The 17720-nt window shown below is 43.1% G+C and overlaps 1 pseudogene; it reads left to right on the top strand.

Annotated features, from left to right (window-relative positions):
* The first annotated feature begins 3902 nt into the window (after window positions 1-3902).
* LOC148136244 (uncharacterized) lies at window positions 3903-8267 on the top strand (annotated as a pseudogene).
* Window positions 8268-17720: the final 9453 nt, after the last annotated feature.

The raw sequence follows: 17720 nt of genomic DNA, 5'->3' as shown, positions 1-17720 counted from the left end.
AGAGGCTGCAAAACAGAAACTGCACAGTGGCAGCTGCAGGGAAGTGCTGAACAAGCACCAACCTGCATTTTACCATGTCCTTACTGTGATAGCAATAATGACTAGAGAATGAGTGGGTGAGGTGGGAAATGGTGCTGATATTTGAATCATCATTTCACCAAGCCTTAATCCCTCAGCTTCTCCCTGTAACACTGGGTAGCTGCCTGAGAAATTCACTGAGTGACATTCCCCCAACTTCTTCCTTTTCAGATAATAAGCCAATTTCCTCTTGAATATCTCGATTGAATCCGCCTCCATCATCCTCTCAGGCAGCATATTCCAGAACTTAACATTCACTTTCTCCTCATGCCTCCATTCCTTCACTTTCCAATTACCTTAGATTTTAATTTAATTTCCAATGAGTGAATGGACAGTGTTGTCATGACAACTTCATATGTACAGTGATGTGACTTGTGTGAGTTTCTAACTCTGCCCACTCCACTGCGATTTCCACATCAGCCTGAAAGTGTTTTCCTTCATACACCAATTTTATCATGAAAGTTCCTGTTACTGAACCAAAGCTTCAGACACTGCATTCCAGATTATAAAAACTCATTGCAGAATGAAATGTTTCTCAGAGTGTCCTGTCTGCTCTGAAGCTGCAGTTTGAAATTCTAACTCAGCTTCAACTTCACTTACCCATGAGGAAGCAGAAGAAAAAAATTCATTAGAACAAAGCCGAATGAGAAGATATGTGTGCAGTGGATCCAGGTCAAGGTTCTTTCCACAAACCATGTAAGAGACTGCAGATTATCTTCCAAACAGCATTGATGCATCAACAGTACATGGACTACATTAGTTGAAGAAGGCATTTCACCACCAATAAGTAGATAGCCAATAAATACTGGTCTGGACAGCAAAGTCCACATTCCTTCAATTTAATTAAAATTAAGATGGGTTTCTGTTTTGTGGAGAGGTAGCAGCTTATTTCGCGTTGGAGTTGAGAAGGTGAATCTAACATTTACATGAGATGCAGATTTGTTTCGAGGATACTTAATTTTCACAAAATGACAAAATGGCGCAATTTTTGGTCACCACTTTTAAGTAAATGGCAAATAATGCAGGGTGAAGATTATTTCATTCAGCAACATCTGAGCATCTGGAACAGTCTGAACGGCAATTGGATGCAGATTCAACAGTTTTTTTTCTCAAAAGAACTTTGGAATTTAACCTTTGAAGGAAAGATTTGGAGTAGTATTGACAAATGGCAGGGGAGTGGGGACAGATTTGCAGCATCGCCGGAGGGAGAATGTGCAGCCCCAATAGCCACCAGCCCCTGTGCTCTGTGATATTGCCCGCGTCACAGTGAAAGATGTACTTCATCCCAGAGATGAGTTTATTCACACCTCACACTGGGGCCCCGCTGATTGACGGCAGAGTGGGCGGGCTTGGCGGCTGTGGCTGGTCCTTCAACCAATGGGAGTGAATGAGGGGCGGGGGGGGAAGAGCGTGACGACACGTGACAATCAATTCCGCTGGCGTTGTGCTGTGTGAGTGGTGACCGGAGTGAGTGTAAGAGGAGGATACTGGAAAGGTAGAGCGAAACCGGAGAAGTCGGGAGACATATGGAGTCAGTCTGGACTGCGAGGTTTTCTGATGATTCGGTGAGGGCCGCTGCTCCCGAATGAGAAACTCTCTGTCCCGCAATAAAACGTGAAAACAGCTGCGGGCCCCAGGCGTGTAGAGAAAGCAGGTTGCCGCCGCCGCCATCTTTGTTGAGGACAATGGACAGGAACGCGCATGCTTCTTCCGTGGTGGAGGCGGGGCGATTTGAAGAGGAGTCCTTACTGTACACAGCAAACTGAAGCCAAAAGAAATGTTTTGTCTTTTCTAGATTTCTATACTGGACAGACAGTGATTTTTCTTTTAGTGAAATCGTTTTACAGGGTATTGCTTGAGAATAATTGAGACCGCGATCTCCAAGCAAGTTCTAATAGTCAGCATAGCCATCAGGATCTGAATACTGATCTAATCATCATTGCCATTTAACTCTGGATGGTAAAAAAGATTTGTCTGTTGTGACTGCGGGAAAATATCTTTGATATGTTTGTAAATCGGAAAGCAGCAAGACCTTCATGTTGGTGATTAGATCACCCTAGGGGTATGTGCTCAGTTTGCTGAGAAAGATGTCCTGAGAGGGAGCACGGAGTTATCCAACTTACACCTCATCTCTTTGAAAGCACAGTCATGTTTAGTCACAATCACCCACTTCCTGATTTAGCCTATAAGCTCCTCGTTCTGAACTACCTGAAAATTTCCTTTTAAATTTTCTACGGACTTGAATTCCACCACCTTTTCAGGTGGAACATTCCAGATCCTGACAACTGTCTGTTGAGCTTGGAGGTTATAAAGAGCTGAATTGAAAGATAAGATGCTGGTCCCTGAGCTCTCATGGAACAGTGCAGGTAGCTGAGATCAGTGCAGGTATGAGCAGACAATTAAATGACAAGGCTGCAGTACGATTTCTGCTTGACTCAATAGAGTGCTTTGGGGTTGGGTGAAAATAGACAAATGAGACAGGAAGATGGTGAAGCTGAAAGATTGAGTATGGTGTTCAATCTCTGTTCAGGCAGTTCAGAAACTCACATGGTCACAATTGGAGCTGCTAATTTGTAAGTGATACCAATAGAGTATTTTCCTACAGTTTTGAAAGTATAATATATCAACTGAAAGGGAGGTGCTTTTGATTGGAAGTGTTTGAAATTAAGGAAGATCACTAGCTCATTTAAATTCTCTTAACAGAAGTAACTAGCTGAATCTAGAGAGAGGTCTTGACAGGAGATCTCAGACCTGTCATGTGCTGTTCTTGCACAATTTGGGAAATAAGGGCTGCTTCCAGTGTGCTTGATGGCTATGGGTATCCATCTGCAGCTACTGAGGAACTACTTTTTGGAGCTGTGGGCAGACCCGCTGTGGAGCATCTGCGAACCTGAGATTGTTGAGGTCAGCACATTTAGTGAGTTGGTCTCACCGCACGTGAGGATTACTCAGGCAGAAAGGGTAAAGTGAAATAAAAAGCTGAGGGAGTGCAGGAATCCCCAGTCATCATCCCCTTCTCAAACAGATATACTACTTTGGATTCTTTTGGGATTGTGGTGGGGGGTGGGTGGGGGGGGGGGGGGGGGGGGGGTGGGTGTGAGTGGAGTGGCTTCTCAGGGAAATCAGCAACAGTTAGGTTCATGACACCACAGATAGCTCTTCTACACAGAAGGGGAGGAATGAGACTGGCAGGGCAACAATGATAGGAAATTTAATAGTCAGAGGTACAAACAGGCACTTATGTGGCCGCAGGCATGAATCTAGGATGGTGTGTTACCTTCCTAGTGTCAGGATCCACAATATCATGGAGCAGCTGCAGGATCTTCTGGAGCTGGAGGCCAAACAGGCAGGCAGGTAAACAAAGAGATGAGGACCTGAAAGCTGAATATAGGAGGGTAGACAACCCATGAAAATGTAAGTCCTCAAATGTAATAACGTCAGACTTGCTCCCAATGCCACATCCTAGCATGAGCAGGAATAATCCGAGAGATCAGCTGAATATGTGGTTGGAGAATTGGTGTACCAGGGAAGGATTTAGACTCATCAGGCATTGGAACCATTTCTGGGTTAGTTGGGACCTGTACAAGCCTGACCGGTTGCCCCCGGGCAGAGCTGGGACAAATCTCCACTTGGGGGCTTTTGCTTGATCAGTTGGTGAGTGTTATGGACTACTCAGACCACTCAGATCATTCTTAAACAGGCAGCTCAGACCATAATTTTGCAATTTGTTTCAGTAAGCGTACAGTGAAAATTACCCGGAATAAGTTAGCTAGGTTGACTACTAGATTTTAAATCAGACAAAAATTTATTCACTAAATTACACAATGAAATGCAAAGAACAGAATAAGGACCCCCTGCAGAACTCAGCTTATCCAACTAGTCTGTTCCGAATATACACAACAGCCTCGGTAAGCAAATTTCCTTTAAAAACCAGTATAATTGGAACACATGCTTACAGGTTGAAGTTGGGAGGCAGAAAGAGAGAGTGAGAGAGTTTCCACACAGCTCCCTGTTGAACTTCCACACACAAACCACCCTCTGTGCAAAAAAATTGCCCCTTAACATCCTCCCCGGTATTGAAATTTGCATCTTAGGGACAAGAGAACTACCATCAACTCTATTTATACCTCTCATTATTTTATAAACTTATTAATTGCTTCAGATTATTTCAGATTTCCACCATTTTGCTTAAGCGTCATAGAGTTATACAGCACCAACTCATCCATATTGACGAGATACCCTAAACTGATCTTGACCCATTTGTGAGTATTTGGCCCATATCACTCTCAACATTTCCTATTCATGGACCCTTCCAGATGCCAGTTAAATGTTGTAATTGTGCTACATTCACCAGCAACTCTGGCAGCTAGTTTCATACATGCACCGACCTCTGAGTGAAGAGATTACCTCTCCCATCCCTTTTAAATCTTTTCCCCTCTCACGCTAAGTCTCTCCCCTCTAGTTTTGAACTCCCTCGCCCTGTGGGGAGAAAGACCTTGGCTATTCACCATATTCATGCTCCTTCAGAAGGTAACCCCTCAGCCTCTGAGTTTCCAGCCTCTTCAGCCTTTCCCTTCAGCTCAAACTCTGCAATCCCAGGAATATCCCCTTTTAAATATTTTCTGAAACAGGAAGGCATTTTATGATCTGAATGGTGACAGATTAGGAAAGGCTAGGGTGTAATAAGACCTGGGTGTCATGGTGGAACAGTTGCTGAAGGTTGGGATGCAGGTGTAGTAGGCAGTAAGGAAACCTAATAGCATGCTCTCCTTCATAGCGGGACAATTTGAGTATTGGAGGACGGATGTCTTGCAGCAGTTATGCAGGTCCTTGGTGAGGCCACATCTTGGGTATTATGTGCAGTTTTAATCTCTTAGTCTGAGGAAGGACATTTTTGCTATTGAGGAAATCCAGCGAAAGTTCACCAGACTGATTTCTGGGATTACAGGACTGACATGAGGAAAGACTGGATTGACTGGGCTTGTATTCGCTGGAATGTAGAAGAATGAGGGACTATCTCATAGAAATATATAAAATCATGATAAGATTGAATTAGCTCGATGCAGGAAGAATGTTCCCGATGTTAGCAAGCCCAGAACAAGGGGTCACAGTCTAAGACTAAGGGGTAAGCCGATGAGGAAGAGTTTTTTCAGAGTTGTGAACCTGTGTAATTCTCTCCCACAGGAAGCCGTTGAGGCCAATTAATTGGATATATTCAAAAGGGAATTAAACATGGCCCTTGCAGCTAAAGAGATCGAGGTTTGGGGAGAGGGCAGGAAAGAGATACTGAGATTGCATAATCACCCATTATTTGGATTGAATGGTGGTGCAGGATCGAAGGGCCAAATAGCTTACTCTTGCACCTATTTTCTATGTTTTCATGAAATCTTTCAAGTTTAACAACATAGAGTCATAGAGATGTACAGGAGAGAAACAGACCTTTTAGTTCAACCCGTCCATGCTGACCAGCTCATTCTAAACATGCACTTTAAGTCCCTTTTAAAACTTTCCCTTATCACGTTAAACTGATCCTCTCTAGTTTGTACTACCCTAGCCTGGGAAAAATACCTTGACTATTCACGCTATCCGTTTTTAAAGACTTACGTAAGGCCATCTCTCCTCCTCCAATGTTCTTGGGAAAATACCCCCAGCCTATTATTCAGCCTCAACCGTAGTTCAAACCCTCCAACCCTGACAACATCCTTGTAGATCTTTTCTGAACTGGTTCAAGTTTTCTAACAGCTTTCCTATAGCAGGGAGATCAGAATTGAATGCAGTACTCCAAAAGTGGCTTAATCAATGACATTTACAGCTGCAACATGTGCATCCAGCTCCTTTAATAAATGCGCTGACCAATAACAGCTCACGTACCAAATGCCTTCTTCACTATTCTGTCTACCTGCAACTCCACTTTCGAGGAACTATGAACCTGCACTCCTGGGTCTCTTTGTTCAGCATCACTTCCCAGGAACTTTCGATTAAGTGTTTAAAACCTACTCTGTTAACATCTTTTCGAAATCAAGGAGACTAGAATTGAACACAGTATTTGAAAATTGGCCTCACCAATGTCCGATATAGCCGCAACATGACCTCCCAACTCCTGTACTCAATCATAGAATCCCTGCTGAATGGAAGCAGGCTATTCAGTCCACAGGTGCACACCATGCATCCAAAGAGCATCCCACACCATGCCTTTAACCCTGCATTTCCTTTGGCTAATCCATCTAACCTGCACATCTTTGGACTGTGGGAAGAAACCACAGCACCTGGAGGAAACCCGTGCAGACAGATGGCAAATGTGCAAACTCCAAACAAAGTGTGGAATCAAATCCAGACACATTAATTGATTAATGCACTGACCGATAAAGGCAAGTGCGCCAAATGGTTTGTTCAACACCCGATCTACCTAAAGCTCCACTTTCCACAAGCTATGAACTTGTCCTTAGCCCTGTGAAGGGATTGAAGAATATGGGGAGAATTCAAGGTCAAGATTAGTTGTAGATCTATAAAATGCCTTTTCTCCATGCCTGATTCTCCCACCTCTATCTCTTACTGTAGTTTTGCACAAAATTAACTGGTTCCCTTCTCTGAAGGACTGTTAGGAACCAGTACAGTTTTAAAGATCACCCAGCAGTTTTCCTAAGTGCCATCTCCACGAGTGACCAAATTAATTTTTCTCAGTTTTACAACCTGCGTTCTTCTGATTAATCCTAATACATTTGTTTTCTGTTTGAATTGTTTTGCAATGAGAGATTTCAAACAAAACCGATCAAGGTCTGACAGTCATTTTGTTTGTAATAACCTAATTATTTCAGGATTTTGAACATTGAAGGCAAAAGCATCATTCGCACTGGAGAGGAACATATATCATCTGTGCTTGGAAGAGTCTGTGAAGATTCATCTGAAATGTCCAAACACCAGTGCAATCGCTATGGGGAGCGACTGTGGCAATGTAGGGACAGTGGGAAGAGATTTCTTTACACATCACAGCTGGAAACTCACCACTGCAGTCACACTGGAGAGAAACCATTCACCTACCCCCATCTGTGGGATAGGATTCACTCAGTCATTGAACCTGTTGTTACATTAGCGGGTTCACACTGGGTAGAAGCCATTCACTTGCTCAGAGTGTGGGATGAAATTCAGTCGGTCATCCAGCTTATGGCTACACCAACACAGTCACAGAGGGGAGAAACCATTCACTTGCTCCAACTGTGAGAAGGGATTCACTTCATCATCCGACCTGTGGATACATCAGCGAGTTCACACTGGGGAGAAGCCATTCACCTGCTTTGAATGTGGGAAAGGATACATTCTGTCATCCAGACTCCTGAAACGCCAACAAATTCACACTGGAGAGAAACCAATCAGCTGTTCAGAATTTGGGATGGGATTTACTCGGTCATCCAACCTGTGGACTCACCAGCGACTTCACACTGGGGAGAGACCATTCACTTGGTCCCAGTGAGGGAAGGGATTCAGTCGGTCTTCCCGTCTGCAGATACAGGAGCGGGTTCCCACTGGAGAAAAACCATTCATCTGCTCCGATTGTGGGAAGAGATTTACCCAATCATCCCACCTGTGGAGTCACCAGCAAGTTGACACTAGGGAGAAACATTCCCACAGTCAATTCACCTGTTGATACTTCATCATGTTTACTCTGGGGAGAGATAGTTCACTTGTTCTGTATGTGGGAAGGGATCCACTCGGTCATCCAAACTGTTAACACACCAGTGAAATAACATTGGGCGGGTGCTGTATACTTGCTCTGTTTGTGTGAAAGGATATGCAGTTTGCAAACACACCAGCGAATTCACAAAGAATCACGGGTGTAGGGTTTTGCTTTTACTTACACAAAGGAATCAACCTCGGTCATCGGGCTGTTTGTATTGATATTATTAAACCCTGTTTTCTTTAAGGTGCTGACATTGTCAATGAAATGTTGATACAGTTGTGTATCTTTTATGGTAAGTTTTGAAAGTGATCACAATGTTTACACTGGATATGGACTGTCCACCTGCATATTGTTGGTCAAGTATTTTTGTGGTTCATCAGGATTTTGATACTGTTGTTTATTTTCAAACTATGTTTTCTGGACCTGTTTTTGATGATGTTTGTAAACACCACGGGTTCAGTGACTTATTTGGGATAAGAATAATACAAGTCAGCTTTTCATTAAAACCGTGTTGCATCAAGTCTGTCTTATTCTGAGTGCCTTCAGGATATAAAAATCATGTGTACCCTTCGTATGAGCAGTTTGGATCCTACCACCAAGGACCTCTTCCCCTCTCCACCCCTCCCTACTTTCCGCAAGGAGCTTCGCCAATCCTTGGTTTGTGCCAGTCTCCCCACCAACTGCACCCAAACCTCCAAGTACCTTACCCTGCAACCGGAAAAGATCAAAACCTGCCAGTACACCATCCCCCTCACCTCCATTCATGGCCCTAAACAGTCCTTCCAGGTGACACAGAGGTTCACCTGCCTCTCCTCTAACTTAGATTACCTTATCTGGTGCTCCCGATGTGGTCTTCACTACATCGGAGAGACCAAATGCAAACTAAGGGAATGTTTTCCTGAGCATCTCAGCCGGGCCCACAGGGACCGCCCGGACATCTCAGTCACCATCCATTTTAATTCCCCTTCCCATTTCCACAACGAATCCTACTGCAAATTGGAGGAGCAAATTGCCTGGGCAGCATGCAGCCCTGAGGACTCAACTCTCCAATTTCAAGTAATCTCCCTTCCCAGTCCCTCCCCCTCCCTCCCATTCCTCTAAACCACCAATCCAATTCATTCCTCCCATTGACCAACCAGGTCATACCCTCTACCTGTCTTCACCTATCCCCACCTCACCACCATAACCCCCCACCCCCTTTATCTACAGCTTCTGTTACAACTGCCCCCAAACCTAAAGAAGGGTTACACCTGAAATGTCGACTTCTCCACCTGCTGTTGCCTGGCTTGCTGTGTTCTTCCAGCGTTCTGCTTGTCTACCTACAACGATGGCAGCCGTTATATGCCAAGAGGAGGCTTACTGTTGTCCCATTTTGTGAAACAGGAGCAAATAGTTTATTTATTCGGGGTCTGCCCCACCCACAAAGTGTTTATAAAAAGCTTCTACATTCAACCGCCCTGTCCATTGCCTCACCACTCCTCCTCCGCAAAAGAGACCTTTTGTGGAGAAGAGAAAAAAAAGGCCACTCGGATTTCTCCCACAGCATATGAGCCAAGCGATCTGCAGGTGGGTAAAATACTGCGCATGCCCAGAGATCATCACTGCTGCAGATGGGCATTGACCAGCATTGGGAATACTGGGCAAATTGGCCACTGTTGTTTTGAATTTATTTCTTTCAGTATGTAACAGCAATCTTTCTATTATCTCCTACAAAGACAAGTGGTATAAGAATACCATTGAATGAAGAATTAAAAGTCCCTTTCACTCCCCAGGGATGTTATGTAACAAAGTCTGACATTGAGCCACTCATTAAAAGATAAAGTCTCCAAACTCATACTGGATTCTCATCAGACAGAAATGGTTCATGGTGGTTTAGCCTGTGGGATACCACACATTTGATGAGCAGAGACGCTGCGAAGGAGAGTCACTCATGGTAACCTCAGCCAGTTAGGGAATTCAAGCCACACTGTTGGCGTCATCAGAAAATGTAGGAAACAGCTCAAAGAAAGATTCCTGGCTTTCAGAACTGTCTTTAAGAAAGAAAATGTGGGTTCCATGTTCCAGCAAATGGCAATGTTTACTGTCATGGGCTGAAAGAACTGTTGGTGTTCTACTAAAAACTTCAAGATATTGACGAACTATTTAGATGAGCAAGTTACTTGAGAAAATTCTGAGGTAAGATATTTATACATTTGGAAAGACAGTTTGATGAGGAGTCAACAAGGCTTTGTGCATGGGAGATTGTGCCTCACAAAATTTGTTAGAGTTTAATGGAGTGACCAGGGAGGTTGGTGAGAGCAGGGTAGTAGACATAGTCTATGTAGATTTCAGTCAGGCCTATGATAAGGTTCTACATGGAAGACTGCCCTGGGAGCTTAGATCGCTTGGAATCCATGGGGAGCTAGCAAATTGCATACACAATTGGCTTGATGGTAGGAAGAAGAGGGTAATAGTGGAAGGATGCTTGTCAGACCAGAGGCCTGGGAGTAGTGGAGTGACTCAGGAGTCAGTGTTGGGCCCATTGCTGGTAGTTATCTATGTCAATGATTTGGTTGAGACTGTACAAGGCATGGTTGGTAAGTTTGCAGATGACACTGAAATAAGTGGTATCGTGGACAGTGAGGCAAGTTATCAGAAATTGCAGCAGGACCTTGATCAGCTGGGGAAGTGTGTTGAGAAATGGCAAATAGAGTTTAATACAGATAAATGTGAGGTCTTCCATTTTGAAAAGTCAAATCATGGTGAATGGTAGTGACTTAAGGAGTGTACAGGGACCTTGGAGTTCAGGTGTATTGTCCTCTGAAAGTGGAGTCACAGATAGACAGGACAATGAAGAATGCTTTTGGCACACTGGTCTTCACCAGCCAGGGCATTGAGTATAGAGTTTGGGAAGTTATATTGCAGTTATACAGGACGTTGATGAGGGTGCATTTGGAGTATTGTGCTCAATTTTGATCACTTTGCTCTTAGGAAGAATATATTAAACTGGAAAGAGTGCAGAAGAAATTTATAAGGATGTTGCCAGGACTCAATGGTTTGAGTGATAGGGAGAGGTTGGACAAGCTAGGACCTTTTTCTTTAGAACATAGTAGACAGAGGAAAGAATACAGAAGTGTGCAAAATCATGAGAGGCATGGACAGGGTTGGGGAATTGAGGACTAGAAGGCATCATTTAGAGAGAAAGAATAAAAGGGAACCTGAGAGGCAATGTTTTTAACACAGAGGGTGGTATGCTCATGGAATGAGCTGTCAATGGAAGTGATTCAGGAGGGTACATTAACAGCATTTAAAAGGCATTTGGACAAATACACAGATAGGAAAAGTTAAGAAGGATCTAGGCCAAGTGCAGGGAAATTGGATTAGAGTGGATGGACAATTTGGTTGATATGGATCAGCTTGGGCCAGAGGGCCAGAGGGCCTGTCTCCATGCTGTGTGACTCTATGACTCTTCAAACATCAGAGCAGACAAGGCTACAAGTCAAGATACAGGGTTTAGAAGCAATGGTTACTTAATGACCAGTATTGATATGAAGGTTTAAAAGATCTCTTTCCATGCTGTTTAAAACTCAGTGATTCGCAATCATTTCATAACTTAAATGAAAAAAATGCCAAGAACTGTGTCATTAAGAAATGTTGTGAGCATCCTGATGCATTCCTTGGTGGTCTGATGGTTATGATTTGGTGCACTCCCTGCTGTTTCATGGGTATGATTCCTGATCAGGGAATGAGGAGGAATTGTTTCTGTACAAACTCTTAAAATGAACAAGAATTCCTGCCTTTAACACCAGCAAAGAGAGGAGATCTCTCAGAATCGGTGAGAGTTCATTATCAGAGATGAAAACAAATGGAAGGCAGCCCCAAAAGCCATCATCTTCGACAGCCAGCCATTGCACAACAGAAACAAAAGTCTATTCTGTTGAAGCATGTAGGTATTCGCAAATTTGATAAGTTGGATGTGGAAAAGTGGGTTCCTGATCCAAGATAGTTTAAGTTGACAGGATATAATCTCACAAAGTTTCACATTTAAGATAGAGATGAGGTGGAATTTATTCTCTCAGAGGTTGTGAATCTGTGTAATTCTTCACAGCAGAAGGTATCAAGGCTGGGTCATTAAGCATATTCAAGACTAAGATGGATAGGTTTTCATTAGTAAGAGTTCCAAGAGTTCTCAAAAAAGGTAAGAAAATGCAGTTGAGTCTTGACAGATCAGACATAAGCCCATTGAATAGTCAAGCAGAGTTGATGGACTGAATGGTCTTTCTGCTCCTAAAATTTATAGTTTTAATGTGAGGCTGCCAAACTGCCTTTCATAAAGTTTACCAAGTTTAAAATGAATGGATCCCCTCGGGACATGGAACTGTTGTGAGATATGCAGAGGGCATCACAACAAGAGAGAGTAATTGTGGATGATTGATTCAAAGTGATCTGTATGCAAGGGTAAACAGTAAAAACCAGTCTTCTGTACCCATATTGAGCCTGGCTTCACTAAGCCTGCAGTCACCTCTTTGAAATCAATACTGCGGTTCACTTTTCAAGACTATTCTTGTTTTCAGCAAATTGCATGTCAGCCATCTGCAGCTGACATTGTTAATGTGGAACTGTAACATGCAGTGAAGGGATTCTGATTGGTCCACACCATAATTCTGCTTCTAATGATCAGTCAGTATTTTCTACTTATTACAATAAATGTTCATCATTAACAGATCATGGCAGTGAAAACACTGAATCCTGATCATGGGACCATCAGAGAAGAACACTGTTTCTAACACCATGGATGTAACTCACTCTACCCTGTCTTTGTTTTGTTGCATTGTCTTGGTTTTTCATACACAGGCTACCCAGTCATTTGTCTCAGATTGCATTATGCTTCTCCCGCACCCAATTATAACCATACTATACTCAATCTGTCCATTTAAAATTGCACACTTCCAATGTTGACTCCATAGCTCATTGAATAGAACATTGATATTGCAAGCCAGTGGTGGAAGCTACAATCTTCTGTTCCTGAGTCAGGCGTGTTATCCATTGCACCACTGGCCCCATGCAGTCTAAGGCCTACATGCTGCGGAGCTGTGGTATTAACAGGGACATAAGTGGGAATGATCATATTCACAAGATGAACAAGCAGTAAAGATAATCGCTGTCACTGCTTCACTTCAATAGTCCCCATTCTGCAAAGCAGTTTCTTTCATTGGCAAAGGAAACACTTGTCCTCGGTTGCCTGCTGCAGGGTGACCTCCTTCTTTTCTGGAACTTTCCATTATTTCATTCACAGCTGCTGTATTGTTCTATGATCCACTTTAGTGAAACGTACTTTCATACTTTGAGTGATAGTCTCTTCGAGTCAAGACTCTGAACAAATTCAGTGAGAAACTCCTGGTTATTTCTAGCCAAGAGTCTGTTATCAGGTGTATTGAATGACATTTTTATTGATGTTGCCCTGTAGCTGCAGCTCAGCACTGAATGTGACATGGCTTAGATGGTAAAAGCAGTTGATTATTAAACCAGGAGATCCTAAGATTGAGTTCCCAGCAGACTCTTCGTCTTTCATTAAAGAGTCTTCATTTAAATTTCTCTCAAAAGCTATGCTGTTGAGCTAACCTGAGGCAGCTATTGACTGAACAGGCTTCTTACACTTGAACTGACCATGATATTATTTAGAGCTTCCACGATGGCCCCATATGAAAATGCTGAACTGTAACAACGAATTAATTCTGGAGTTTATTTCCCCTTTCTGACAAACACTTCTTCTCCACTTTTAGTTTTGTTCCTTCAATCCCCGTTTTGTGGGAATAACAAGGAGAGGCAGGATAAACTACAGAATGTCTGGGGAACAAGGTGGTAATAGAACATAGAAGAGTACAGCACTTTACAGGCCCTTTGGCCATAGATGTTGAGCTGACCACTGTTGTAAGATCAAACGAACCTTATTTCAGTATCATCCATGTGCTTATCCAAGCGTTGCTTAAATTTACCTAACTCAACCACCACTGCTGCCAGTGCATTCCATGCACTCACCATTTTCTGTGCAAAGAACCTACTTCTAACATCTCCCGTAAACTTTCCTCCAATCACCTTAAAAGTATGCCCCCTCATAACAGCCATTTCCGCTCTGGGAAAATAAAGTCTCTGGCTATCCATTCAATCTATGCCTCTCATCATCCCGAACACATCTTTCAAACCACCTCTCATTCTTCTTCGTTCAAATGAGAAAAGCCCTGGCTCCCTCAACCTTTCTTAATAAGACATGTCCTCCAGTCCAGGCAGTACCTGGTAATTCTCCTCAGCACCATATCTAAAGCTTCCACTTCCTTCCCATAATGGGATGACCACAACTGAATACAATATTCCAAGTGTGGTCTAATCAGGGCTTTATAAAGCTAAAACATAATCTCAAGGCTCTTAAACTCAACCCTCCATTAATGAAAACCAATACACCACACGTCTTCTTAACAACCCAACAACTTGGGTGGCAACTTTAAGGGACCTACAGACATGGATCCCATGATCCCTCTGTTCCTCCACACTGCCAAGAATTCTGTCTTTAACCTTGTAATCTGCATTCAAATTCAAAATGAATCACTTCTCACTTTTCTCGGTTGACCCACCACTCTCTGCGTAAAGAACTTACCTCTGATATCTCCCCTATAACTTTGTCCAATCACCTTAAATTTATGACCCCTCGTGACATTCTGCCCTGTGGAAAAATCTCTGGCTATCTATGCCTCTCATTACCTTGTATACCTCTATCAAGTCACCTATCTTCCTTCTTCTCTCCAGAGTAAAAAGCCCCAGCTAACTCAACCTCACTTTATGGAACAAAGAACATAGAACATGGCAGCACAGTATAGGTCCTTCGGCCCTCAATGTTGTGCCAACCTGTGGAACCAATCTGAAGCCTATCTGTCCTATACTGTTCCATTTTCATCTATATGTTCATTCAATGACCATTTAAATGTCCTTAAATTTGGCGAGTCTACAACTGTTTCAGGCAGTGCTTTCCATACCCCCACTACTCTCTGAGTAAAGAAAGTACCTTTGACATCTGTCCTATATCCATCTCACTTCAATTTAAAGATATGTCCCCTCATGCTAGCCATCACCATCCGAGGAAAAAAGGATCTCAGTGCCCACCCCATCTAACTTTCTGATTATTTTGTACGTCTCAATGAAGTCACCTCTCAACCTTCTCTATAACGAAAACAACCTCAACTCCCTCATTCTTTCCTAATAAGACCTTCTCTCCATACAAGGCAACATCCTAGTAAATCTCCTCTGCACCCTTTCCAAAGCTTCCACATCCTTCCTATAACGTTGTGGCCCGACTTGTAGGCAATACTCCAAGTGCAGCTGCACCAGAGTTTTGTACAACTGCAGCATGAACTTATTGCTCTGAAACTCAATCCTTCCATGAATGAAAGCTAATACACCGTATGCTGTCTCAACAACCCTATCAAGCTGGGTGGCAACTTTCATGTATTTATGTACATAGACACCAAGATCTCCCTGCTCATCTACACTACCAAGAATCTTAAAATTAGCCCAGTACTCCTATTCATGTTGCTCCATCCAAAGTGCTCAAAGTGCTCCAACCAACGCTCACTTTTGAGCATTAACTCTATTTGCCACCTTGCAGCCCAGGTCTGCAGCTTATCAATGTCCCTCTGTAACTTACAATATCCTTAAGCTCTTTCCACAACTCTACGACATTAGTGTCATCCACAAGTTTACTAACCCATCCTCATACCATCTCTGCCATTTATAAAAATAGCAAACAGCAGTGGCCCCAAAACAGATCCTTGCAGTACACCACGAGTAACTGAACTTCAGGATAAACATTTCTCATTAACCACCACACTGTCATCTTTCGGCTGGCCAATTTCTGATCCAAACCGTTAAATCACCCTCAATTGCATGCCTCTGCATTTTGTGCAATACACTACCATGGGGCACCTTATCAGACGCCTTCCTGAAATGCACATATGCCACATCAACCACTTCACCCTCATCAATCTGTTTGACCACCATCTCAAAGAACTTAATAAGGTTTGTGAGGCATGACCTGCCCTTCACAAAACTGTCTTGACTATCCCAAATCAACCTATTCCTCTACAGATGATTATAAATCCTATCTCTTATAACATTTTCCAACACTTTACCCACAGCTGAAGTAAGACTCACTGGTCTGTAATTACCATGGTTGTCTCTCTTCTCCTTTTTGAACAAGGGGACAACATTTGCTATCCTCAAGTATTCTGGCACTATTTCTGTAGACAATGACACCATAAAGATCAAAGCCAAAGGCTCTGCAATCTCTACCTGACTTCCCACAGAATCCTAGGATAGGTTCCATCTAGCCTAGGAGTCTTATCCATTTTAACACATTCCAGAATTGCTAGGTGGCATGGTGGCTCAGTAGTTAGCACTGCTGCCTCACAGCCCAGGGACCTGGGTTCAATTCCTGCCTCAGGCAACTGTCTGTGTGGAGTTTGCACATTCTTCCCATGTCTGCATGGATTTCCTCCGGGTGCTTTGGCTTTCTCCCAAAGTCCAAAAAAGTGCAGGTTAGGTGATTGGCCATGCTAAATTGCCTGTAGTGTTGGATGCATTAGTCGGTGGGAATGGGTCTGGGCAGGTTCCTCTTTGGAGGGTTGGTGTGGACTTGTTGGGCTGAAGGGCCTGTTACCACACTGTAGAGAATCGAATCTAATTTAATCTTCTCTTCCTGAACCTCAATCCCATCAAGTCTAGCAGCCTGTATCTCAGTATTGTGCTTGACAACATTGTTTTTTTTCCTGTTGTGAATAATAACAAAAAATATTTATTTAATGCTTCCTCTATCTCCTCAGATTCCATGTACAAGTTCCCACTACTATCCTTGATTGGCCTTAATCTTTTTCTAGTCATTCTTTTAGTCCTGATATACCCATAGGAAGCTTTCGGGTTTTCCTTGATCCTACCTGCCAACGACTTCTCATGTCACCTTCTGGCTCTTGTTAGCTCTCTGTTTAGGTCTTTCTTGGCTAACCTGTAATTCTCAAGTGCCCTAACTGAACTTTCACGTCTCATCCTAACATAAGGCTTCTTCTTCCTCTTGACAAGAGATTCAACTTCTTTAGTAAACTAGACTCCTTCACATGTCCACTTCCTCCCTGACTGACAGTACATGGTATTAAGGACCCACAGTAGCTGTTCCTTAAATAAGACCCACATTCCAATTGTGCCCATCCCCATCCTATGCATTCCAAATCTTGCCTAATTTCATAGTAATTACCTTTCACCCAGCAATAATTCTTAACCTGCAGTATATACCCATCCCTTTCTATCGCTAAAGTTAAGATAAATGAATAGTGGTCACTATCACCAAAGTGCTCACCTACCTACACATCTAACACTGGCCAGGTTCATTACCCAGTACCAGATCCAAAATGGTCTTATCCCTTGTTGACTTGTCTACATACTGTGTCAGGAAACCATCCTGCACACATTGGACAAAAACTGACCTATCTAAAATACTTGAACTATCGTACTTACATCAACATTTGGAAAGTTAAAGTTCCGCATAACAACTACCCTGTTATTCTTGCACCCATCCAGAATTATCTTTGCTATCCTGTCCTCTACATCTCTGGACTATTCAGCCCAGAGAAAACTCCCATCAGGGTGACCTCTCCTTTCTTGTTTCTAACCTCAGCCCATACTACCTCTGTAGATGAGTCCTCAAACTTCCTTTCTGCAAGTGTCATACTGTCCTGGAATAACAATGCCACACCTCCCCCTCTTTTACCATCTTCTCTGTTCTTACTGAAACATCTAAATCCTGGAAACCGCAACAACCATTCCTGTCCCTGCTCTATCCATTTCTCCAAAATGGCCACAATATCGAAGTCCCAGGTACCAACCCATGCTGCAGGTTCACCCACCTTATTCTGGATGTTCCTGGCATTGAAACCTTCAAACTTCAAAC

This window comes from Chiloscyllium plagiosum, unplaced genomic scaffold (assembly GCF_037043375.1).
Source record: "Chiloscyllium plagiosum isolate Xiang-an unplaced genomic scaffold, Cpla_swu_hap1 HiC_scaffold_46, whole genome shotgun sequence".
Lineage (NCBI taxonomy): Eukaryota > Metazoa > Chordata > Chondrichthyes > Orectolobiformes > Hemiscylliidae > Chiloscyllium > Chiloscyllium plagiosum.
This window is presented reverse-complemented; position numbering and strand designations above follow the sequence as displayed.